The sequence below is a fragment of the Pinus tabuliformis genome, chromosome 8 (assembly GCF_031772625.1).
Source record: "Pinus tabuliformis cultivar Carrire ecotype Pingquan chromosome 8, CPIR1, whole genome shotgun sequence".
Classification (NCBI taxonomy): Eukaryota; Viridiplantae; Streptophyta; class Pinopsida; order Pinales; family Pinaceae; genus Pinus; species Pinus tabuliformis.
In genome coordinates, this window is record NC_142294.1 from 621,801,896 (window position 1) to 621,826,584 (window position 24,689).

The 24,689-nt window shown below is 40.7% G+C and overlaps 1 protein-coding gene across 1 annotated transcript in view; it reads left to right on the top strand.

Annotated features, from left to right (window-relative positions):
- Positions 1–24,689, top strand: part of LOC149237038 (callose synthase 3-like) — a 305,860-nt gene that overhangs the window by 258,252 nt on the left and 22,919 nt on the right. The gene's annotated exons all lie outside the window — the stretch shown is intronic.

Below are 24,689 nucleotides of genomic sequence, written 5' to 3' on the forward strand. Positions count from 1 at the left end.
TTGTCATTGATGTCATTATGGCACTAGACAAGACGGCAATTATTGTTGAGATGCCTAGTTCCAAATGATGATGTCACAACTCTTGTTTCATAAGAATGTCATCAATTAATATGTCAAGTCATTAAAGAAGAAGTCTTAAGAAGTGCCAAGTGCCAAGTATTTAGAAGCCCTTGATGACATATGGAGGACTACATTTGATGATGTCATATTCTTGATGAATGACCACAATTGATGATGGCACTTGATGAGGTCTTGATAACATGGTTGGAGATCATTTGATGGTTGGAAGATTATTTTGGAGTTCTCCTAATGATGTTGCACTATGACTGCACTAGTATATGATGACATTGTTCATGCGTCATGCTACATGGATGTTGCACTCCTACATAATGACTCTATGATCCTATGATGACATTGATAACAATGAAGAAGCCAAAGAAGCTGTTCCAAACATTCCTCATGCTATCCCAAACTTTTTATGCATAAAATTTAAGGACAGTCACAAAGGAAAAATATTTTGGACACCTTGGAGGCATCCATTCAAAATGGATCCTAGACCATCTTAAAGAGGATTTTTTTCCTCTTTCTAACGAGCCTTTATTTGCCCTGAAACTCCCAATAGTTTGTTAGATATTGAATTTTTAAGTTAAGGAAATTATTCCTAGCATTGAGCCGACCTACACTCAGTGGTACAAGTCGGCCTCACTTCAAATAGACATGTCCCTTTAGTTATAAACGAAATCTCTATAAATAGATGTCTAAACACTTCATTTTGATCAACAATTCGGCCAAGAATTTAGAGATACGAAGTACAAGAGAAGACAGAAGGCCGAGGAGAACAAGGAGACTATTGTTTAGGACGAAAAAAATGATAATTCTGTTTGGGCATAAAATCTTGGTCGAAGTTGCCATATTTTCCGTGGTCGAAGTTGTCGTAGTTGCCGTGGTCGAAGCTGTCGTAGTTGCCATGGTCGAAACTGTTGTAGTTGCCGTGGTCGAAATCGCTGTAGTTGTCATGGTCAAAATTGCCGTAGTTGCCGTGGTCGAAGCTGCCGTAGTTGCCATGGTCAAAACTGCCGTAGTTGCCGTGGTTGACGCTGCCGTAGTTGCCGTGGTTGAAGCTGCCGTAGTTGTCGTGGTCGAAGCTATCGTAGTTGTCGTGGTTGAAGCTGCCGTAGTTGCCGTGGTCGAAGCTGCCATGGTCGAAGCTGTCGTGGTTGAAGTTGCCGTGGTCGAAGTTGTCATAGTTGTAGCTTGTTGATGTCTTCTCTTGAGAACAGAATAGGGCAGAGTTGGAGAACTTTGTGAAGCAACATATTGAAGATTTGTGGAGATCATTGAAGACCATGATGCATTGAAGCCATCATGAGGTGACCTTGGAGAATTTTGTTTGGGTGACATGAAGAGCAGTGGTGACACCTTCATGTGAAGAACAAGGTAGTCATTGATAATGTGACATGGAGACTAAGTGAAGGTATAGCTGAAGATTGACAGGGCTCGTTGAAGAAGACATTGGGAGACATGAAGTATAACCAAACATATCTTGACGAAGTAAAGCTAAGGGTTGGAGCCCAAGAGGTTGGAGCCTCAAAGAGACAAGGTTGGTGCCTTGGAAGATAGGGTTGGAGCCCTAGACGTTGGAGCCTCAAAGAGATAAGGTTGGTGCCTTGGAAGATAGGGTTGGAGCCCTAGACGTTGGAGCCTCAAAGAGATAAGGTTGGTGCCTTGGAAGATAGGGTTGGAGCCCTAGAGGATAGGAGTCCTCAAGAGACTAGGTTGGTGCCTGTACCAGAGATAGGGTTGGAGCCCTTGGGGTTGGTGCCTCAGAATTGACAAGGTTGGTGCCTTGGAAAGTCCAAGTTGGTGCTTGGAAAATATAAGATTGGTGTCCTTGGAGTTGGTGCTCCTAATCTCAAGGTTGGTGCCTTGGATAAGATAGGGTTGGTGCCCTAGAGGTCGGAGCCTCACAAAAGTCCAAGTTGGTGCTTGGCAACAGGTTGGAGCGTGGAAGATTGAAGATCGGTGTCTTCATTTAGGGTTGGAGCCCTATATATATTGTACTTGACTCATTATAAAGATTATGTTAATAAAAACATTTATTCCTATTGTTCATTTTGTGTTCTAAATATAAGTGATCTAACTGGTAAAAGTAACAATTGAAAAGAAATACTGATTCACCCCCCCTCTCAGTTTTTCCAACACCTCCTCCTCTGCTTTGGGCTTCAACCCACTGCCGCTGCTGCTTTAGTCAAGTTTGACCTTGACCAGGTCTCTCCTCAACTCTTCTTGTTATAGGGCTGCCCACATCTCGTCCCAATTTGGCAATGCTGCTCTGCCTAGTATACTTTGGACAAAGACTTGCCACTCATTTGATACAGAATTGAGGGCCAGTCTAACCAACTCTGAAACCTGAGGTGTATGCCCCGCAATAGACAACTCATCAAGTGTTTCCTTCAGCTTTGTGAGGAATGGATCCACACGTTCTCCCTTCTGCATCTGCGCATATCTCAACTTCTATTCCAAGTACATCTTCCGTTGCTTGGAAGATCTCCGATACAGTGTGGCTAAGGCATCCCACATCTCCTTAGCAGTCCCTCTGCTAGCAAACACCACATGATCCTTGACTCCATTCAAGATCATCCTCTTGGCCTTCGCCATCTTAGCTCTGTACTTCTTCAGCGGATCTGCATCCACAGGGACAACAACCACACTATCAACATATGTCTTAAGGGCATGCTCATCTAGAAGGAAAGACATTCTAGCCTTCTAGATGACATAGTTTGAAGCTCTGTCCAATTTGTCTTGATCCCTCAAGCTATTGGTTGCCATATCCTCCGAAAAATGCCGAACAACTCCCTCTTTCTCCCTACTGTGTAGCTCCTAGGCTGCCTTACACACTCCCTAATGGAGCTGGTAAGTTTGCTGCTCCTCTGCTACTCAGTAACTGAGAAATACTGATTTCCTCGACACGAAATCATTGAGGAAGTATTCCCTCACTATGTGATCTGCTTCTTCCTTCCGACGACTTTTCTGCCGAGCACTCACCTTGCAGAAAACTGCGACCCTCTAGCTTTGCACTGAATCTCTGCTTGGTTCCCTTTGCCTCGACAATTTCTTGATTCGGCAGTCTTACCTCTCTGTCGACTAACTCAGAGAGAGATACCCATGAAAATATAACCCTCCTGGCTAGAACTGCGCAATCCCTTAGGGGATTCGAACTGCTGCTTTCTGTAGCAAGTTAGCCCTCGCTTCACTGCTAGATCTACTCTTCCTGTTTCACATCAAACGCTCTGATACCATGTGAAAATTCCTAGATCTAACAATCTTAGGAATCCTACTGCAACCAATTGAATCTAGGTCACCTAGATTGTAAATTACATTACAAGCTTAGTTCAGATTTCTTCTTGAAACATTGAAGTAAATTACTGAAGCAACCTACACCAAATTAAATATGATTCTGAAACATAGAAACTGAGCAAGGAAAATAAAACACATAGGACAGTGTTATTTTTGGACAATAGTCCCTGAAAAAACCCAATGCGGGAAAACCGGCGTAGCAGCTCTGAGAGTTCTATTATTATGCAGGAGAAAATTTAAGTACAATTCTTAGGATGCTTAACTAGCAATCTGATACAAAGAGAATACTGAACAAAAGACTGGTGAAATGGTCTCACTCTGTCACTGGAGAATCAGTTACTGATCCTGTTGAACTAGAGACTTTGCGTCACCCTTTGTGCCAACATCTGCGTAGAACTGTGTCACTCCCGATATTTTCTGCGTCACCCTTCCTAGGTATTATGCTTCCCCTCTTCTGGATCCTTTGCTGGCTGAGAAAATTGAACTTCTGCATCCCAGACTCATACCCTAGCTTCTGGCAACTGAATTTCTACTTCCCTTAGCAAGAAACTCGACTTCCCCTCAAGGATTGCGCTGCGTCTACTTCAGCATTGCGTGGGCTAGCGTTACCCTTCCTTTGGACGTCTTTCTGTTCTCCCTCTGCCTCGTACTCTCCAGAAATTCCTTCTTCCGGATTCTCGCTGCCCCTCTGCTACAAGAAATCTCCTCAATTGATTTTCCTCCTGAGAATTTCTCACTTAAGACAAATTGATTTCCTTGATCTCTCAGTGTGTCTTCCAAATGACCCTCAAGCCCCTTCTTATATCTTCCTGTTGGACAACCAATGGCCTAGATTAAATCTTAATCAAAGGCTCAGATCATTTTGGCTTGATCCGTGTCTTTTTCTAGAAGTTTCATCCATGATTAGATTAATACCCATTAATATTTTAATTTTCTTAAGTTTAGACTTCGGAACCCCATTCAAAATATTAATTATTTTAATAAAATGACTTATGGGTGGTGTTAGCGCTTGAAATTTCACCTCAGGCTGAAAAAGGTAAACTCCAAGGCAACATCAAACCACTTAGCCTCGTAGCTAGCCCTACGAGGCAGGAGAGGGCTCTCTCCGGTCTATCTCGGTAAAGATCTTCAACGGGCGAGATAACCAATAAGGAAACATTGATTTTAGGCTAGTAAACTGATAAAAGGTTTGATTTGGGATTTTTAGGGTTTTGGTGGAAAATTGGGGAATGGCAATTTTGGGTGCGGGGATTGGACACAGTTTTCGCAGGGGGTTCTTTGGGGCAAGGTAGGAGACTATATTGATGCCTTTGATAGAGGTGGATGGATGAGAATGATTGGTGAGGAGCTAAGGAGAGCAAACAATCACCTTGAATTCTCCTTAAACAGCTGAAAACATTGATATTAAACAAACTTAAAGGCAGAGCATAGAAACCATGAATTCTACCTTAACACTTCATTTGCCTAATTTGCAGAAGGAAAAGTAAGAAGATGATTCACATAACAAACTTACAAGTACAAAGAGAAACACACCATCAATACATGTAACCACAGGAATCCCAAAAAGGACTGCAAAACCCTGGTCTTCCTTTGCCAAAAATTGCAGAGATACAATGAGTAATACAGTACAAGCTTTCTCCCAAGAGTCCAACCATGAAAATGACCAAGAAAGTACATAATATAGGCAATCTAACATCTTTCCTTGCCTCTAGGGGTCGAGCTCACTATCCTAGGAGCTGTTTCAACCAATTCTAAACTGAGCACTGAAAACTAGGCAGTCAAAACAACTTGCCTCTATAAGCTAGGAAACCAATTCATTCATTAAATTTTTGCCTATCTCATGAATGAATCTTCTAGAAGAGATAAATAAGTGTCAAAATATCATAAAATTACATCATTTACAACAAGGAGGATCAAAATCTACTCCAAAAAGTCAAATCCAGTCAAAACTGCGTTTTGCTGAGCTGTAGGTGAATTTCTGTGAAAGCTGCCCAACATGTCGCGCCTTGATCCTGAACGCGTCGCGCGCCTTTGGAGCTGCTTTTGAGGCACTTCCAGGTGTCCAAATGAGGCAAAAGTGGGCTTGTTGGAAAGGTCTGGATGTCTACTTTCCAACCCAAGTGGAATTTCTGAATTTGGTGGCCATTTGCCCCTCCAAAATTGCAATCTCCCAAGACTGCTTCCTGTGTGTCAAAAAGGTGGCAGAAAGTCATTTTTTGCTTGTTTTTTGACCTTCTGTAGGCTCAAAACTTGGTGAAATTTCTTGGCAATTGCTGAGCAAGTGTATCTTTGCATGACAAATCCAAAAATGTTGAGTTTTCCTGAAAAGGAGTTGCCCATCGAAAGGGTCGCGCGTGGCGTGCGACGTGTTGGTGGAGAAAACCTGTTTTTTGCCCAAAAATTCACAAGTGACCAAAAATTTTCTCCAAATTTCTTGAAATTTGGGCTGGGAGTCCCCAATCAAGTACCATGCTCAGTCAAAGAGGCTTTGGCCAAAATTTGGAGTGGATTGGGCCTTTTTCGTCGTTTTAGTGCCTTGGCCATCTTCCTTGGATCTGGCGATTGTATTTTTGACATTTCTCTAAAACCATGACACCTGTGCAGAAAGTGAAGGAGGTTTTTCTTCTTTGGCATGTTGTGGACAAAAACCTCTCTCAGTTTTCCAAAATTCATCTTTGATTTCTCTGAAACATCTTTTGAGTGAAACTTATCCCGATGTGTGAAACAAGGAATTTTGTCGAAATGAAGCGAAATGAAGGGGATAAGGGGCTTCTAAATTCTTGGGGAAATTTTTGGAAGTAAGGAGGGATGTTAGGAAGCAGGGGAAAGTGGAATCTCAGAGATCGAGTGAGGGGAAGGGGTCCAAAAGGGCAAAACATAGGCATAACCTAGAAAATTGCCAGGTTGTAGCTAGAAACTAGGGTTTGTGCGAAAATGAGGAATTTGGGGAATCTCAGTGATGGGAAGCATTTGATAAGGTACATTAAGGATAGGGGAAGGTGTATGAACATCAGGATACAAGTTTTGTCGATGATTTGACCATCCAAGAGAAATTAGCTTTCAAAACCCTAGGAGAGGGAAATGACCTTGCCTAGGCGCAACTGAAGCATGGACAAGGTGTAAAATGACTCATTAGACACTGAGATGATGATGACAACCCTATGAATGATGATAGACTCAGCTGAATGGTGACATAGATTGGCATTTGGGCAACTTTGAAAAGAGTGAGAGCAAACCCTAGACCTAATGCCTAGTGACCAAATTTTGCTTGAAGACTCACTGAAATGACAAAATTTGACCTTGACACTTCAAAATCACTTTGTAAGAGCACGTTTGATCACTGGAGGAAGGCTGGAAAGACTGACACTAACAGGTGGAATTTCCCAAAATGCGTTCTAGGTTCTTTGGAATACATGTGCCCAAGCCTCTCTGCAAAATTTGAGGCTTAGAGCACATCAGATGCTACCCCAAATCAACACAGAGAAGTAGGTGCAGGTACAGGCTTTAGAGGAGTAGGCATAGGTTGTAGAGAAGAAGGTCCAGGTTCCAGAGGCTCAGAGGGAGTCGAGTTCTAAAGGGAGCTTGCAGGTTAAGAGGGAGACTTTTGTTAGGTCCCTATAATATTAGTGATCCCCCTATTACTATTGTCGTTGTATCCCTTGTTGTTATTATTGTGCCCCTATTGTCCCCATATTGTTATTATTGTGCCCCATAGAATCCCTCTATTGTTATTTTTGTGCTTTTATATTATTATTGTTAGGTCGGCTTGGTTATATTGTGACCCCGTAGACTCCTATATATAGAAAGGAGGTTTTGTCATTTGAATCATCTAAGAATTGTTCATTTGTGTAATGTAAAGGAGGTTGCCCCCTCGAAGAGGCTTATTTCTAAGGTGTTGATCTATCTTTTCTATCTTTTTGTGAGCTGGTTTCATAACATTTGGTATCAGAGCTTTGGATTCTAGGGTTTCGTTGCTCCAAACAGGTCATCGTGCCATTTTTGCTATAACTTTTTTTCTGTGATGTTTCAGAAGCTAAAAAAAACCCATTTGGGCCGAAATAGTTCTGAACTTCAGGTCCAAATTTCAGAGCTTTTCTCGCTATATTTGTGGAGATATGATCTGAGGAAGTTGGTATTTTTGCAGACTCCCGAATTACATTCCAAATAGGTGACCTGGGGAAAATCGTCATAACTTTTGTTTTGAGCATCAGATTGAAATCTCGTAAGAAGTTTCAGAAAGAGGACGACCTCTAGTTTTCTGTGTATCAGTTTCAGGTACTAAGGTCAAAATAGTGACACGTGGCACGTCGTACAAGTTCACTCTACTGAACTAGTCTATAATCAGGTCACCGTGGGAGATTTGGCATAACTCTTCCTTGGAGAATCCAATTTTGATCAGACTGGTGGCATTGGAAAGAGGACGCAGAGGGCTACTGCAGGTCACGATTTCAGAACTGGGAGATCCAAAATTACGGAGGTACATCAAATTCAATTTTGAGCTCCTACAAGTGAAAAAGGGTGTGTATTTTTAAAATTTTTGCATAAGCTTGGTTTGAAAAATTAGTTTGAAGGAATTCAAAGGGCATAGTGAAGCATTATTATCGGTAATTGATACCCCAAAGAAAAAAAATGGAAACACCTAGTAAGCAACCTGAAAGCTCTAGCATGACTCATGAAGAAGAGGAAGAAACGGAACATGATATATCAATATTACGAAACCAAGTGCAACAAATTTCACTTGCACAAAAGGTAATAGAAAATAAGATGGATGGTTTAAAGAAAGACGTAGAAGCTAAGATGGATGGTTTAAAGAAAGGTGTAGAATCTAAGGTGAATGACTTGGAAGCTAAGATGGATGGCGTGGAAACTAAGATAGACGACGTGGAAGCTAAGATGGATGGCATGGATGTTAAGATGGAAGCTAAGATGAATGGCATGGACGCTAAGATGAATGGCATGGACGATAAGATGGAAGAATTGAAGATAAATTTGAATAAGTTGCGACAAGAAATGGTCACTAATGGTGAAAGGGTAGTAAAGGAAACTCATGATGAGAGCAAAATAAATGTTAATCATAATTTCATAGACTCTAATGTTGGATTGAAGACCCACCATATTCCAAAAATTGATATGAGGAAGTTTGATGGCAAGGATCTCGGAACATGGATACTACAGATGGAGCAATTTTTCAATCTCCATAATGTGCAAAACGGACAAAAGGTACGTATTGCAACTTTATATTTGGAACCAAATCAGTTTGTATGGTATCGATGGCTTTGCTCTCGTAAACAAATTGTCACTTGGACAATTTTTACGGAAGAAATGATAGCATATTATGAGGATACAAAAAGCAACACCTTTTTTAGCCAATTGATAAATCTCAAACAAAAGGGTTCAATGATGGAGCACATTGAGGACTTCCAAAAATTGAAGATAAGGGTAAAAGATATTCCAGAGGAGCATAGTATTGATGTGTTCATAGGGACTTTAAAGGATAATATCCAACATGAGGTTCGCCTTTGGGAACCTGATTCATTGGAGAAGACATTCATGTTAGCAAGAAAAATGGAAAGCAAAATTATGGTAACCAAGAAGCCTACCACTCACAACTATAAAGATGGAAGTGTCGCTGCCCCTAGCCTTCCACAACCTACAAGGTTGACGCCACAACAATTGGAAGAAAAAAGAGCAAAAGGGCTTTGTTATAGTTGTGATAGAAAATACACTAAAGGTCATAAGTGTGCTGAGAAGAAATTATTCTACATAGATTGTGAAGAGGAGGAAGAAAAGGAACAAGAAATGTCAAAAGAAGAGGATATACTCCAGGAACAAACCCTAGATAAAGAAGAAATGAATCCGACCATATTTTGTAATGCATTGGTTGGAATTACCACTCTTCAAACTATCAAGATAGAAGGACATGTCAAGAAGAAAAAGGTAATAGTGTTGATTGATTCGGGAAGTACCCATAATTTTATTCATTGTAAGATAGCAAAGGAATTGAATTGCTTCCTATATCCAACACCAGAGTGTCAAGTGATGGTTGCAAGTGGAGGAACCATAAATTGCTCTGGAAAGTGCCATAATATCAAGTTATTCATGGGAGAATATGTATTGAATAGCCCAATGCTTTCCATTCCAATGGGTGGTGCTGATGTTGTATTAGGTGTCCAATGGCTATAATCCTTGGGTACAATAGCTTTTAATTTTCAAGAATTTTTCATGAAATTTTTTGCGGAAGGAAAGGAAATTTAATTAAGGAGTATTGCAGGGAAATCGGGAAAGATAATTAGCTCTAACAGTATGACAAAGCTTCTAAAAAAGGAACAACGAGGTGTAATTGCACAAATTATGTTCGTTAGAGGTTCCCACATCGAAATCATCTATTTCTCTAGATCTCCAAAAAGTCTTGGACAATCATTCCAAGGTATTTGAGACTCCCAAAAGTATCCCACCTATTCGTGATCATGATCATGCTATTCATTTGATTCTAGGAAGTGTTCCTCCAAACATCAGGCCGTACAGATATCCCTATGCCCAAAAGAGTGAAATTGAACGTATGGTTGCAGAAATGCTAGAGGCTGGTATAATTCAACCTAGTCAAAGTTTTTTCTCTGCTCCAGTAGTATTAGTTCACAAGAAGGATGGATCATGTCGCATGTGTCCAGATTATAGGGAGCTCAACAAGCTCACTATTAAAGATAAATTTCCCATTCCTGTCATTGATGAATTATTGGATGAATTGCATGGATCAATTTACTTCACCAAGTTGGATCTTCGTTCAGGATATCATCAAATCAGAATGAAGACTGAAGACATTCCAAAAACAACATTTAGAACTCACGAGGGTCATTATGAATTTTTGGTCATGCCTTTTGGCCTTACTAATGCACCTTCTACATTTCAAGGTTTGATGAATTCCATTTTCAAACCCACCCTTAGAAAATTTGTGTTAGTATTTTTTGATGATATACTAATCTAAAACAAGTCTTGGAAGGATCATGTCCAACATGTTGACATGGTGTTCAAACTATTGGAGGAGAATCTATTGGTTTGATGAATTCCATTTTCAAACCCACCCTTAGAAAATTTGTGTTAGTATTTTTTGATGATATACTAATCTAAAACAAGTCTTGGAAGGATCATGTCCAACATGTTGACATGGTGCTCAAACTATTGGAGGAAAGAGTGTTATCATGGTGGTAGTGGACAGACTTACCTAGTATGCACACGTTTGTGCATTATCTCATCCATTTTAAGTGAGTACAGTTTCTACTGCATTTATGGAAACAATTCAAAAGCTAAATGGAAACCCAAAGATTATTGTAAGTGACAGAGATCCCATTTTCACTGGAAATTTTTGGACAAAATTATTTTCTTGTCTTGGTACTCAGTTAACTCATAGCTCATCTTATCATCCCCAATCTGATGGGCAAATTGAAATAGTAAGCAAATGTTTGGAAGGATATCTTCGTTACTTTGTATCTGATAAATAGACACAATGGGTCAAATGGTTGACTCTCGCTGAATGGTCGTGTAACACTTCCTTCCATACTGCAACAAAAATGATCCCATTTATGGCACTTTATGGATATCATCCACCATCCATCACATCATATTTAAGAGAAAATTCTAAGGTTCAAGCAGTGGAAGATCACATCAAGCATCAGCAACAAGTTCTCCAACTCTTAAAGGATAACCTCACCTTGGCACAGAATAGAATGAAACAGCAGGCAGATCAACATCGCAGCGAAAGAAGTTTTGATGTAGGTGATTGGGTATTCCTACGACTCAACCATATACACAGGGACAAGCAAGCTAAGAAGGATAACAAATTATCACCAAAGTATTATGCTCTGTACAAGGTGTTGCAAAAGATAGGTACTATAGCATACAAATTGGAGCTTTCTGCAGCTTTTTGAGTGCACTCAGTTTTCCATGTTTCATGCTTAGAGAAGGTTATAGGTGACAAGCTTCCAGTTCAGACAATATTGCCAGAACTTGACGAGGAAGGAAAAATCATATTGGAACCTGAAGCAGTCAAAGATACAAGAACTCGACAGCTACGAAATAGATCAATTTCAGAGTATCTCATCAAGTGGAAGAACTTACCCGTTGAAGATTCCACATGGGAGGACGAGAATTTTATACAGAAGCATCAAAAACTACTCAAGCATTGAGGACAACACTTTTTTGAAGGAGGGGCATGTTAGGTCCCTATAATATTAGTGATCCCCCAATTACTATTGTCGTTGTATCCCTTATTGTTATTATTGTGCCCCTATTGTCCCCATATTGTTATTATTGTGCCCCATAGAATCCCTCTATTGTTATTTTTGTGCCTTTATATTATTATTGTTAGGTCGGCTTGGTTATATTGTGACCTTGTAGACTTCTATATATAGAAAAGAGGTTTTGTCATTTGAATCATCTAAGAATTGTTCATTTGTGTAATGTAAAGGAGGTTGCCCCCTCGAAGAGGCTTATTTCTAAGGCGTTGATCTATCTTTTCCATCTTTTTGTGAGCTGGTTTCATAACAACTTTGCAACCCAAGAAAAGCGCGTGGTCAGTGGGGAGCAAGGGTGATTCTACAACTACCAAGAAGGAATCAGGGAGAGAGTGGAAGACATTTCAAAAAAAGAAGTAGGAGGCTTCCAATGACAATGACACTTCCGAGAGAGGCGTAGTCCATAATTTAGGGGTTGCTGTAGTGGTGGATGCTAGGAGTTGGGCGAGTGTTGCAAGCAGTGATGATGATGATGATGAGCTACTTCCTAGTCTTCGAAGTACCCCCCTTGCGAAGAGGGAGTGTTAATTTTTGGTAGCTTGGGAGCTACTCCAAGCCCTAGTGTTCAGGGTTTGGAGGTTGGAGCGCCACCAAAGCACTTTGTGGGCTTGGAACCCAAGATGTGGGTTCTGCACCCAAGTCGGTGGGTGTGAGTTCGTAAGGAGTTTTGGACATGTAACGATTTGAGGTGATAGAGGATTTTGAGAGCAACACGGAGCAATGAAAATCACTCAAATCCGAGTTGTCTATCATGAGATATTAATTCTTTATTGTAGTTGTGATTTGGATTTAAACCGGAACGCAACAAAATACATAAATACCCATATACACAAAGATGCAACATAAATAACACTTCATTTCATTAATATCAAACACTGAAATATGCTTACAAATAGAATGGAAATAAGACTAGCTCGGGTGATGGTAACTTATTTTTAAGAAGAGATGTGGCGGCTACATGCCTCTGAACTGTGTTACAATGAGGCTCGAAGGCCTATTTATTGTTGAGAAACAATGGAAAACCCTAAACATCCAAAAACCTAACCCTAGGAGATGAAGCGCCAAACTACGGGCCCCGTTTGGGTAAATTGGTACATCAACTTCGTGGGGTGGTAACTTTGGCATACGATCTCCGTTTGACGCACACAATACCTCGTTAGAAAGATCTATCCGAGGACTACAACTTTTGATTGAGCAACATTGGTCTAAGACCCATGTTGCTCCCGATTTTCCCAAAAAACGTCGTTTAGGGCCTCAAAACGGCTCTGGAAGTTCAGGCCCAAAAAAAATTGCCAAAAATAGTAAATTGTGCTACAATTAAGGAAACTGAAAAATTGAAAGAGACAGTTGTGGGGGTTCAAGTGGGATAAGTGGGTGGCCACCAACATCCACCTGGATCACCAATGCCCCCCTCACCCTCCTTGCCATCAATTATTAGACTTCAACATTCTTGACATCACAAACCTCATATTCAACTCTCTCTCTCCATGGGCTCTTCACTAAGCCACTTCTACGGTTCTATACATGTTCATGCTCATGAGGATGTCCTATTGTTTGCATTTTTCATTACCTCATTTGGCATATATATATACATATATTTATATATTTTGTATTAGAATTAGCTTTTCTAGGAGTGGCATTTGCACACCCATATTGTACTCTTATTGGATGGTTCATCTGGTCCCATTGATCGACTTTTGTGGTCATTCGTTGCACATTAATAAAATTCTCTGATCTTATCTTATCTAATTCCCACCCCCCTGAATTTCCCTAAAATTTGAGGGTGCTCCCACATGCCCCCACTAAGTGGCTCCCCTTTCTTGCATGCTCATGTCTGAAAACTTGGCGGAACATTGGTATTTGCAGATATATTCTATCAAATGTGAAATAAATAGGAATTGTTTACTCTAGAGCTAAATCTTTGCTAGAAGAGAGCAATATGGCCAAGATTAATGAATTAGGAAGAAAAATTTTGAGCTTTAGGAAATGATTACTCGTATATCTCATCGGGCTAGGGGAAAACTGTTTACAAATCATTAGACAACTTGTTGATTGTCTGAAGTTCCTTTCATCCCAATATATATTAATCTAGGTTGAACGGAATGTGGCCCTTCCCGCTTCGTGTTGCAGCCACATTTCGATGTGAAAATGATGAAACATGATTGAAACATGCTTGTAATGTGCTTCAATTCATATGAAACACGTTTGACATGTGGGGACCGTGTTTTATACGAACTGAGACATGTTTCAACGTTTGTACAATGCTTTTCCAAGTGAAATTAGATTTTGCCTTCGTTTAATTGTTGGGTTCCACAATTTTGGTTTTAATTCCTAATTAGAGGTTAATTATATGGATTAATGAGACTTCCAGAAACATCTAAGACCTAGAATTTTTCCTTACAGGAAGTTTCACTCTCTCTTTGCACCAATTGTTGGTGATTAATGGTGATGTTAAATTATGAAACTAAAAGTCGTAATTTTACTTAAACTTTAACATTATTGTTAGTTGTTTCAATATGTTTAAGAGTGGTTCCAACCTCGTCAGATTTCATATGGAGAAAGTACAATTTCATATGCCATTCAAAATTTGTTAGATGTAACAATTTTCAGGATTTCAAGATTGGTACAATTGTAGCATTTTCATTAGATTATATCATTTATAAGGGTATGTAATTGGCTGTTAATCAGGAGCTCCAAGCCCTTTATGTTAGTGATTTTGCTTGTTGGACTTCTCCATCACGACATTAACAAAATTGTACCCTTCACTCAAACCAAAATCATTGATTACACATGCTATAAGCTTTTCGTACTGTTATCCACCAAAATGGGTAAACCCATAGGAGGAATTTTTTCTTTGGACAGCCACCGGACAATCAACTAGCCAGTAGCCCTTGATATTTACTTCTTGATGATGATATGTCATGTGTCTCCGCCATTTGTATTAGCCACATACCTTTCGCCATCCTACATTTCCTCCTGGATGAAGGTGGGCTTCCGTTCAGAAGGTACTTTGATCATTTTGCAATTGGGTGCTTATCCTTGCTTGTTTTGGTCATTTAGTATGGATAAAGTGGTGATCTGGAAAATTGACCGATCTTGATTGTAAACTTGTTCTCTCACCTTACTAGGGGGTTAATCTTTAACCCTAGTCTAGTGGGACCTCCCTTGAGCCCTTAGGGTTATGGGGGGGCACTACTTGGAAAACCCGAATTGAAATTGTGTTCATTTTCCCTTGCACCAATTTTCAGGATTTCAGGATTGGTAGGATTGTAGCATTTTCATTAGATTCTATCATGTATAAGGGTATGGAATTTGATGTTAATTAAGAGCTCCAAGCCCTTTATGTTAGTGATATTTCTTGTTGGACTCCTCCATCGCGACATTAACAAAATTGTATCCTTCACTCAAACCAAAATCATTGATTACACATGCTATAAGCTTTTTGTATTATTATCCACCAAAATGGGTAACCCCATAGGAAATTTTTTTTCTCCTAGATTGGACAGCCAGCTGGACTATCAACTAGCTAGTAGCCCTTGATATTCACTTCTTGATGATGATATGTCATGTGTCTCTGCCATCTGCGTTAGCCACGTACCTTTCGCCGTTCGACATTTCCTCTTGGATGAAGGTGCACCTCTGTTCAAAAGGTATTTTGATCATTTTGCAATTGGGTGCTTATACTTGCTTGTTTTGGGCATTTAGTATGGATAAAGGGGTGATCTAGAAAATTGACTGATCTTGATTGTAAATTTGTTCTCACCTTACTAGGGGGGTTAATCTTTAACCCTAGTTCAGTGGGACCTCCCTTGAGCCCCTAGGGTTATAGGGGGGCACTACTTGGAAAACCCAAATTGAAATTATGTTCGTTTTCCCTTACACCATACTTGACACTTTCCATCTCACATTACAAACCCCTTATGCCACCTCCATTCTTTGGGTCTAACTTGTCATTGGTTCATTGGGATTTGGCACTCTCTTGTTCACACTCCTTGAGTAGGGCCAGAAAATATTTCCCTGGAGGTTGATGCAACTAAAAGAATGGAAAAACATGATATGGCCACAACAAATGAAAAAGAAGAAAACCCAAAATACAAAAGAATGTTGAGACATAAATTAGCACGGAAAAAGCGTAGCTTGAGCTCTACCCTCCTCATTGGCTGTCACTTGGTACCTAAGCACTTGATGCTCCATTACATCAAAAGGAACCATTGTATGTACCAACCCTGATGAGCGATGAATTGTCTCATCTTAAGAGGTAAAATTAAATGCTATATCAAAAGAACAAGTTCTATCTCTTGATCAATGGATCCAAAATAAAAGGCATTATTAAAAAGAAGTAAAAGGCGCACTAGAGTGGTGGAGAAAGCAGGCCGAGTAGGGTAACTGATGCCTCCATGATTGCTCCCTCCTTTCCATCTATACACTTAGGATGTGGACTCCCCATCAGCTGGTCCCATTGACCATGGTACTTGGCCATAAAGCCTTTTCACCTCCATTGTCATTCCCTAACATCGATTGATTGAGGGGTTGACCATGGAATGCCACTTCCCATTAGGTGTTGGAAGCACCTAATAGGGTTGATCATTAGCCACCTCTATCTAGGTAGGGAACACCTCTACGGGACTTGGTCTAGTTAGATATTGGAACGTGATCCAAGTTTGAAGTATTAATATGCCCTTAACATATCAGTTTGGTCCACTTAGATGCTTATATGATCTTTGTATCTAATGAATGGTTGGTTTCACTAGAGTTTATGTTGGTTTTTTGTAGGTGGTCCACAGTAGCCCAAGCCTTGAGAGTACCCACTCCAAAAGTACCTAGGCCTTCCAGAGAGGTTGATGACTTAACAAATGTAGTGTTTGTTGATTTGTGGTAGCATCAGATGTGCTCTAGCTATAAAAATTGGTGGAGAGGCTAAGGCACATAAGATCTCCAAGACCTAGAAATCGTTTGGGGAAATTCCACCCGGTTGGAGTGATATTAAAATAATTAATATTTTTAATGGGGTTCCTAAGTTCAAACTTAGGAAAATATATATATTAATGGGTATTAATATAAAACTAGGTGAGAATGTTCTAAATGACATGGATCAAGCCAAATCTAATCTTAGCCGTTGATTAGGGACGTAATCTCGGGCGTTAAAGACTCAATAGGAAAAGTATAAGAGGAGGCTTGAGGGTCAGTTGGAGATACACCATGTTGATCAGTCAGTTCGATTTTCTGGAGCAGGGTTTGCTGAGAGAGTCGAACCAGTGATCTGTAACAGCGAGGGGCAGTTCGACACGAGGTTGAGAATACATAGTAGAGAGGTAGAGATAGTGCCAGAGAGACAACGTAGAGCCTGGGAACGCTGACGCAGAGGTAGCTGGGACTAACGCAAAGGCTAAGGAGGCCAACATGGGTGACGCAGAGGGCCAGAGGGCTGACACAGAGAGCTAAGTGGCTGACGCAGAGGCTGTAGTAGCTGCGTAGAGGATAACAGAGTTGACGCAAGGCCAAGAGGCAGTGCTGGGTGATTTTTGTGGGGCAAACTGAGTGCTAGTGAGCTGACGCAGAGCCGTAGGAGGGTGACACAGTCTCTAGTGGGTGAGATAGTTCCAGAGGGAAGCTTGGAGTAGCTTTCGCTGTCCAGCTAAGGAACAATCACTGTGGGGCTCATCATCCGGTTGCCGATCAGCCGGAATATCTGTCTTCGAAGAGAGGTACTACTTCCGAGGGCATTCTCTGTTGGGTGAGCCATTTCTGGCACTCTAGTTGTATTCAGAAACTGCATAATAATAAAACCCTCATATCTGCTGCATCGATTTTCCCGCATTGGGTTTTTTCCAGGGATGATTGTCCAAAAATAACGGTGTCCCTTGTGTGATTGTCTTAGTTATTTCAGTTGCTGATCTGTATATGTGTTAAGGATGCATTTGTGTTTATTTCAATATTTATATTTATAAATAACTTGTTAATGGAAAGAACAAGTAGGAGAAAATAAACCAGATAATACAATAGGAATTTCTGATGTGTCAAGCTTAGAAATTTTAGAATGGTATCAGAGCATTGCAGATCACAGGAGGATTGGAAGCACCAGCAGTAATCTGAAGAATTTGTAGTAGTAGCAGCTGTCTCGAGAGACAGCGCTGTTCCAGAGCAGAAGCAATAGAGAAGAAGTGATGCAGAGGGCTTGCATCATCATTTCGAGTCAGGAGGAGGGCCAATGCAGAGGCAGAGGGGCAGATCAGACCTACGCAGTGCCTGGTCATCTTTCTCAGCCAGGAAGGATCGACGCTGTGGCCAGGAGGTGCAGATTTTGCTGTTGCAGGGATTGTGTAGACCCTGAAAGGCTTAGTTTCTTCAGTTGCCAGGGCTTGGGGAGCTGTGGGCAGATTGTGATTGAGAAGCTGGTGGGGTGCTGGTTCTGTTAGAATAGAACAATACCTAAGGAGACAGAATCAAGGTAGATGGAGTCGCTACCTTGACGGATTTCTAGCCAAGAAATCTAGATCTGAGTTGCAGTTGCAAGGAGGATTGGAGAGGTGGTTCGACAACTGGCCAAAGGATTTCCAGGAGGGAAATCAGGACTTAGAGGGATATTTCCAGGAGGGAAGTCGAATCTCAGAGGGAGTCCAAAAGAGGAGCTAAAATGGCAGTGAACAGACTGAGGGATCAGGACGGGCTGGACGGGGCTTCCAACTTTGTCATCTAGAAGGCTAGGATCCTGGCAATCCTCGATTGACATTGCATCAAGGACTTTGCCTTGAGAGCTGTGGTTATCCTAGTTGACCTAGCTGAGAATGAGAAGTATGAGGATGCAATGGCGAGGGCGAAGTGCATGATCCTAGGCGGGGTCAAAGATCATGTCATACCACATATTGCTGTAAAGAACACAACAAAGGAGATGTGGGATACTTTGACAACCTTTTATCAGGGCACTTCCGTGCAGCGGAAGATGATATTGGAAAATCAGCTGCGGTTGTATCAGATGCAGAAGGGAGAGCAGATAGATCCATTCTTTCTCAGGTTGCATGAGATTCGTGACCAACTTACTTCTGTGGGGTCTACACCGGATCTAGAATTTATGGTCAGGACTGCCCTGAATGTAGTCTTTGAGGAATGGGAGACATTTGTCCAAAGTATTTTGGGGAGGGCTACACTGTCTCTTCGCTAAGAAGAGATCAGGAGGTTGACCAAGGCTGGGAGTAGTGGCAAGGGAAGTCGAATCAAGAAAGAGGAGGAGGATGCGGCTCTAGCATCTTGGGACAACAAGGGAAGAGGAAGAAGAAGGACATCTCCAAGGTGAAGTGCTTCCATTATGGGGAGCTGGGACATTATGCATCCCAATGTACCAGGAAGAAAAACAAGGGAGAGGCTTCTGATTCCAAGGCAACTCCAGCTAAGGCAGAGAAAGAGGTCAAGACTGATGACGACTGTGCCATGAGTGCTCATGCACCTCTAAAGAATAGGTGGGGAGACATTGAGTTGTAGTCTGGAGGACTACAAACTAGGGGCAGGATCCTTGAGGTGCCCAAACTCATGGATCATATCTGGCTACGGGAACCCTTAATGACAATAGCAGAATGACAGATGTTGGGTGGAGCAAAGTGTACTGGAGCAGCAAGGCAGTGCTTGGGTGCAGAAATCCGAGGCAGTGCAGTGGAGGTTGCAGTAGTGCAAGAGGCACAAGGGTGTATGTAGCAGCGCAGTGGCAATAGAGGGAGCACAAAATAGTAGCAGAGATAGCTTCAGTTTCACGAAGCTTCTAGACTGACTGGGATGTTAGTATTTGGGAGAAGTCAGTTACCTACTTCTCGGTAACTGAGTTGCAGTGCAACAATTAGTAGTGGCAGTGCTAGGAGCAGCATGGGAAACATATTGAGAGGGAGTTGCAGTACAAATGTAGCAGTGGTAGTGGCAGTGTCATGGGCAGTAGCAGTGCAGATGATATGAGGCTGCAGGCCAAGCATCAACACAGGTACCGGTGCGGAGGATCAATGTGATGTTTCCATGGTGAAACATTACTAGAGCACATTCATCGCTAAGAGGGAGTGTTGATTTGTGGTAGCATAGAGTGTGCTCTAGCCATAAAAAATGGTGGAGAGGCTAAGGCACATAAGATCTCCAAGACCTAGAAATCGTTTGGGGAAATTCCACTCGGTTGGAGAGATATTAAAATAATTAATATTTTTAATGGGGTTCCTAAGTTCAAACTTAGGAAAATTAAAATATTAATGGGTGTTAATATAAAACTGGGTGAGAATGTTCTAAATGACATGGATCAAGCCAAATCTAATCTTAGTTGTTGATTAGGGACTTAATCTCAGCCGTTGAAAACTCAACATAAAAAGTATAAGAGGAGGCTTAAGGGTCAGATGGAGATACACCATATTGATCAATCAGTTTGATTTTTTGGAGCAGGGTTTGCTGAGAGAATTGAACCAGTGATCTCTTGCAGCGAGGGGCAGTTCGGCACGAGGCTGAGAATACATAGTAGAGAGGCAAAGATAGTGCCAGAGAGATAGCGCAGAGCTTGGGAAGGCTGACGCAAAGGCAGCTGGGACTGACGCAGAGACTGGGGAGGCCAGCGTGGGTGACATAGAGGGCTAGACGGCTGACACAGAGAGCTAAGTGGCTGACGCAGAGGCTGCACAGAGGATAACAGAGTTGACGCAGGGCCGAGAGGCAGCTCTAGGTGATTTTCGTGGGGCAGATTGAGTGCTGGTGAGCTGACGCAGAGCCATAGGAGGGTGACACAATATCTATTGGGTGATGCAATTCCAAAGGGAAGCTTGGAGCAGCGTTCGCTGTCCAGTTAAGGAACAATCACTGTGGGGCTCATAATTCGGTTGCTGATCAGCCAGAATATCTCTCTCCGAAGAGAGGTACTACCGCCGAGGGCATTCTCTGTTGGGTGAGCCATTTCTGGCACCCTAGTTGTATTCAAAAACTGCATAATTATAAAACCCTGATATCTACTGCACCAGTTTTCTCGTATTGGGTTTTTCTGGGGATGATTGTCCAAAAATAACGGTGTCCCTTGTGTGATTATCTCAGTTATTTCAGTTGTTGATCTGTATATGTGTTAAGGCTGCATTTGTGTTTATTTCGATATTTATATTTATAAATAACTTGTTAATGGAAAGAACAAGTAGGAGAAAATAAACTAGATAATGCAATAGGAATTTCTGACGTGTCAGACTTAGAAATTTCAACAGTGTTGCCTACTTACATTAGAGCGTTGGGTATTATGATGACTTGAGCAGATGATGCATGTTCTAGACGCCCCTAGGACCCAGGACATTGGTTTTCTTTGACCCAAAATAGAGGATTCTTGATGATTGCGTCACTAGACCTAGAATGTTGCATGCCCCCGCTGGCCTTGACACTACTTGATGGGCAAGACATGATTCAGAGCCTAGATGAGGATGGTGTGCCATGAGGTGACTAGGGGATGGAAAGGGGATGCATTGCGTTAACCATTGGAGGCCCATGGAGATGACGTTGTGACACCCTAGTTGGATTTGGGATCCCTAGAGCTACTTTGAGGTGAATTTGAGGGACTTTCCTCAAATGATGGATGATCTTGACACAAACACATTTTCAGCCTTTATCTCACCATGACATGACATTTAGAGCTCAAAAAGTGCATGGCCTCAACATTTTGAGGCTTACAACTCACATGTGTGGGCCATTTATCGTATAATTTTGCATTAAGCTAGTGGGTTGGCTTGTAACCCAAGGTTTACTTGTTGTCAATCTTGTTTTAGAGACTTCTTAGGCTAATATTATGTGAGGTAGACCTCATATAAATAGAGGTCATCTCACATCTTATTCTCCTTATCACTTTGGGCTATTTCGCCTCCTTAAAGGATTGCAGGCTAGCTGTTGTAGCCTTGTATTCTTGTGGAGATGTGATCTATGTGGATAATTTTGCTTTTGGAGACTAGCTCTTGTTGTGGAGACATCACTTTGGGATAATAGAAGATTTGTTCATGCATATATTGTGAGTATCTTTCTTGTTGATTATCTTTAATGGTTATTGCATGCAATAATTTTGTTAGGGTTTCTATGTTCTTGTTAAATTGCACATCTTTATATGGAATTTTGGTAAAATATTGTATGTTTTAACTAAAGAATGTTGGCCATCTCGTGCGGTGAGCTTTCCTCTTGATTTTATTCCCTTAGAAAGTGATAACTAGGGTTTTGAAAACTATAGTTTTTCTTCCCCTTACTCCCTTCTAGTGTTTGATATCTCCATAGTAGGTTTCCCTTAGACTCCATCACCCAAGAATCAGGGACTGGCTTCCACATAGGTGATCAAACCTTACGAGATATCCCTTTTCAAATTCTATTTCTCTCTCTTTTCTCATTTTCTTCCCTTCAAGGCAAGCCAGTCACGTGGATTGAGTCTCATTGCATCAAAATCTAGCCTTTTCCACAGTTAAATCTCCCTCTTTAGGGCTGATGTCCCAAGCCCTAGGTAATTTTGCCCTAGGAAACCCTAACATAGCACCAAGGCTTCAATTTAGGGCTTGTTGAAGGCTTGTGGCGCATTTTGTTGATCATAACAATTTGACAATTCTTTTCTTGGCCTTCTGTGCATTTGTAAGCCATTATTATTGCTTATCCATTAAACCCTTGGCGATGAGTGCCATTGATAGGTCTCTTGAAGAGCACGCTATTCCTTGCCTTATTGGATTGTGCCTTGTCCTTAGTCTAAGTGCCCATGTTGAGCATATCCCATCTATCTCCTTTGAACCCTTGCCTTAGAATACATATTAGGTGACTTATATCGAGAATCCTCCCTTGTGGTGAAAATCCACTAAATAGTAGGTGGTGGTATGCTGTAGTGACAATGGGCCTCCACCTCAGTGTTGTCCCTTGGTCTAGTTCTTGCATTGTGAGGCCTCTCACAAGACCCTGCTAGATTTTGAGGCAACACAGACATTATTTTAAAATTTGGATTAGGCAGTTTCATCAAAATTGGGTGGTGTTGACTGATGTTCATAGAGGATTGAGGTAGAGGGAAAGGGTGATACTAATGATGAGTATCACAATATAAGTGATGGTGGAACATTGCTTGTCTTTCATGTTTTTATTCATTGTGATTTCTTTCCAGGTTTTTGTATAAAGGTCCAACATAAAGATCACATTTCCTCATTTACAACATTTGGGGGTTCAAGTTTCATCTACGTCTCCATTTCTTAAATGCATACGTGTTTCACCGTATCATGCAACTTTGCCCCATCTATGAATCTGTATCCTTCAAATTCTAAGGTGACAGTATTTTTTATCTGGGTAAATATTGACTGGTGGGTGGTCGGCGTTCCTGGCTACTTCAAAATTGCCCCCTTGTTGGGCACTACAATAGTTTGTTTCTTTGATGCATTGCAGAGGTCCTCTCTGGTGTTTTTCTATTAGAGATATGTAAGCGATGGACTGGATCGCCCCCTGATGTATGGCAACTCCTCTTTAATTATAATGAAGGATGCTATGTTTTTTCTTTTTGAAAAAAGAACTTAGCTATTAAATTTTAATGCATGCTACAAACTTTTGTTCTTCATGGACATTATGAATGTCAAAAGTAATCCACATAGTGTGGCTAATTAAATTGATAAGAGTAACAACATAGGAGAGAGTAATATACCGAATGAATTCTTTAATTTAATTGAGATCTTTGTGTACTGAATGCTTGATCACTGAAAGTTTCATTTTTCCAATAATTTTGATTTGTGAATGCAAAAGGGTGATGTGATATATAATGTTCCAATGAACACCTCTTGGTAATGAGGTGTGTATGCATAAGCTTGTAAAGTTTTTCGATCCTTTAAAAATTTATTTTGTCTCTAATCATCACAAAACTTTTGCAATCGTCTCTCATAGGGAATCAGTTTTGCTAGATTTGTAATTATTCCCTTGTTAGAGCCATTATGCAACGATAAAAGAACACTCAACTGCATGTGTAATTTTTCCATTCACTTCATTCTGTATAAGAATATATCCTTACAAAGCAAATTTTATTTTGCAGTACTCTCGCATATGCTACTAAATATTGACTTGTTCCAAATTAGTTTTCCCCTATGTTTGCCGAATTTGAACCTCGAGGTTTAAAATTTGGCAAACCTCAAAAAAATTGTTCCAATTCATTTAGGTTTGCGCATGCTAAGTAGCCGTGTTAGCCAGATTTCATTCTTGATGTTCGAAATGCCATGCATTCACAAAAGAGCTTAGGTTCACGTATACTAAGTAGCCATGTTAGCCAGATTTCGTTCTTGATGTTCGAAATGTCATGCATTCACAAAAGAGCCATTTAAATTCATTAAACTTCTACCTGTAAATTCTCCAACTTACCTAGCCACTATTTAGTAATTGACTTTTGATCCATGTTTTTGTCGTTGATGAACAACATGCTGAGGAATATGTAAAAGGGGTTAGTATGGTTGATGTCCCCCAAGTGGTTCACATAGTCAACGGGCTTCTGTTTTAGTGGGTTTGTTTCTTGCCATGTCAATGGTATGCCCTCCATTTCCATGTAGCATATTTTCTGGTGCCATTTGCTTGCATATATAGCTGTTGAATAATCCACCCATGATACCATGGTCTGTGCTGTAGCTACTGTCTGTTTGCATATGTTGGGGTTGAAGTCTGCCGTCTGTCTGTTTGCATAGATCGGGGTGGAAGTCTGCCATTTGTTTGCAATATTGGGGTTGAAGTGTTAACAGGTGTGTGCTCCCCTGTGGAATGGCGTAGTAGTTTTGTGTATCTTTATACACTCACTTTTCAAGTTGGCTAATTAAATAGATATATATGGATTATTATATAAATATTTATTATCTAAGTCACATATTATAATATAAATTTAAATATTATTTTATAAAATCAATATGCTATTTAATATATGTAAACATTTATATAGTTAAAAAATATTTAAAAGTAGAGAATTAATTAATTTATATAAGGGAATATATATATATATATATATAGAGAGAGAGAGAGAGAGAGAGAGAGAGAACCTAATGCCAAACTTTATTTGAACCTTATTGGAAAATTCAAATT